General features: G+C 24.6%; 1 long non-coding RNA gene across 1 annotated transcript in view; it reads left to right on the top strand.

Annotated features, from left to right (window-relative positions):
• Positions 1-1527: 1527 nt before the first annotated feature.
• LOC137432023 (uncharacterized) overlaps positions 1528-2500 on the top strand; it is a 1808-nt gene continuing 835 nt past the window's right edge. Inside the window, exons 1-2 of the long non-coding RNA XR_013624253.1 lie at positions 1528-2354; positions 2425-2500. The exon at positions 2425-2500 is cut by the window's right edge and continues 835 nt beyond it. This is a non-coding gene — a long non-coding RNA (uncharacterized LOC137432023). The remainder of the gene's footprint in view (positions 2355-2424) is intronic.

Raw genomic sequence — 2500 nt, 5'->3', positions numbered from 1 at the left:
AAGTTTTTTTTTTGTGTTTTTCTCCATACCAGAAGTAAAAGTTTAGTTTAAAAGTCGTATTTGAAGTTTTTTTGTTTGTTTTTTTCCTCTTCATACCAGAAGTAAAAGTTTCGTTTAAAAGTCGTTTTTTTTTTTTTCTCCATACCAGAAGTAAAAGTTTAGTTTAAAAGTCGTATTTGAAGTTTTTTTGTTTGTTTTTTTCCTCTTCATACCAGAAGTAAAAGTTTCGTTTAAAAGTCGTTTTTTTTTTTTCTCCATACCAGAAGTAAAAGTTTAGTTTAAAAGTCGTATTTGAATTTTTTTTTGTTTGTTTTTTCCTCTTCATACCAGAAGTAAAAGTTGTTTAAAAGTCGTATTTGAAGGTTTTTTGTTTGTTTTTTTCCTCTTCATACCAGAAGTAAAAGTTTCGTTTAAAAGTCGTTTTTTTTTTTTCTCCATACCAGAAGTAAAAGTTTAGTTTAAAAGTCGTATTTGAATTTTTTTTTGTTTGTTTTTTCCTCTTCATACCAGAAGTAAAAGTTGTTTAAAAGTCGTATTTGAAGGTTTTTTTTTATTTTTATTTTAATATATCATGCCAGTCGTAAAAGTTTATCTTAAAAGTCGTATTTGAAGTTTTTTTGTTTTTTGTTTGTTTTTTTTCCTCTCCATACCAGAAGTAAAAGTTGTTTAAAAGTCGTATTTGAAGTTTTTTTTTTTGTGTTTTTCTCCATACCAGAAGTAAAAGTTTAGTTTAAAAGTCGTATTTGAAGTTTTTTTGTTTGTTTTTTTCCTCTTCATACCAGAAGTAAAAGTTTCGTTTAAAAGTCGTTTTTTTTTTTTTCTCCATACCAGAAGTAAAAGTTTAGTTTAAAAGTCGTATTTGAAGTTTTTTTGTTTGTTTTTTTCCTCTTCATACCAGAAGTAAAAGTTTCGTTTAAAAGTCGTTTTTTTTTTCTTCTCCATACCAGAAGTAAAAGTTTAGTTTAAAAGTCGTATTTGAATTTTTTTTTGTTTGTTTTTTCCTCTTCATACCAGAAGTAAAAGTTGTTTAAAAGTCGTATTTGAAGGTTTTTTGTTTGTTTTTTTCCTCTTCATACCAGAAGTAAAAGTTTCGTTTAAAAGTCGTTTTTTTTTTTCTCCATACCAGAAGTAAAAGTTTAGTTTAAAAGTCGTATTTGAATTTTTTTTGTTTGTTTTTTCCTCTTCATACCAGAAGTAAAAGTTGTTTAAAAGTCGTATTTGAAGGTTTTTTTTATTTTTATTTTAATATATCATGCCAGTCGTAAAAGTTTATCTTAAAAGTCGTATTTGAAGTTTTTTTTATTTTTTGTTTGTTTTTTTTCCTCTCCATACCAGAAGTAAAAGTTTAGTTTAAAAGTCGTATTTGAAGTTTTTTTTGTTTGTTTTTTCCTCTTCATACCAGAAGTAAAAGTTTAGTTTAAAAGTCGTATTTGAATTTTTTTTTGTTTGTTTTTTCCTCTCCATACCAGAAGTAAAAGTTTAGTTTAAAAGTCGTATTTGAATTTTTTTTTGTTTGTTTTTTCCTCTTCATACCAGAAGTAAAAGTTTAGTTTAAAAGTCGTTTTTTTTTGTTTGTTTTTTTTGGTTTTTTTTCCTCTTCATACCAGAAGTAAAAGTTTAGTTTAAAAGTCGTTTTTTTTTTTCTCCATACCAGAAGTAAAAGTTTAGTTTAAAAGTCGTATTTGAATTTTTTTTTGTTTGTTTTTTCCTCTTCATACCAGAAGTAAAAGTTGTTTAAAAGTCGTATTTGAAGGTTTTTTTTTATTTTTATTTTAATATATCATGCCAGTCGTAAAAGTTTATCTTAAAAGTCGTATTTGAAGTTTTTTTTATTTTTTGTTTGTTTTTTTTCCTCTCCATACCAGAAGTAAAAGTTTAGTTTAAAAGTCGTATTTGAAGTTTTTTTTGTTTGTTTTTTCCTCTTCATACCAGAAGTAAAAGTTTAGTTTAAAAGTCGTATTTGAATTTTTTTTTGTTTGTTTTTTCCTCTCCATACCAGAAGTAAAAGTTTAGTTTAAAAGTCGTATTTGAATTTTTTTTTGTTTGTTTTTTCCTCTTCATACCAGAAGTAAAAGTTTAGTTTAAAAGTCGTTTTTTTTTGTTTGTTTTTTTTGTTTTTTTTTCCTCTTCATACCAGAAGTAAAAGTTTAGTTTAAAAGTCGTTTTTTTTTTTTCTCCATACCAGAAGTAAAAGTTTAGTTTAAAAGTCGTATTTGTTTTTTTTTTTTGTTTGTTTTTTTTTTTCTCCATACCAGAAGTAAAAGTTTAGTTTAAAAGTCGTATTTGAATTTTTTTTTGTTTGTTGTTTTCCTCTTCATACCAGAAGTAAAAGTTGTTTAAAAGTCGTATTTGAAGTTTTTTTTAATTTTTATTTTAATATATCATGCCAGTCGTAAAAGTTTATCTTAAAAGTCGTCTTTGAAGTTTTTTTTTGTTTGTTTGTTTTTTTTCCTCTTCATACCAGAAGTAAAACAACATATGACTAATATAATCTTTAATT

The sequence above is a fragment of the Myxine glutinosa genome, chromosome 8 (assembly GCF_964187855.1).
Source record: "Myxine glutinosa chromosome 8, kmMyxGlut1.1, whole genome shotgun sequence".
Taxonomy (NCBI): Eukaryota; Metazoa; Chordata; class Myxini; order Myxiniformes; family Myxinidae; genus Myxine; species Myxine glutinosa.
This window is presented reverse-complemented; position numbering and strand designations above follow the sequence as displayed.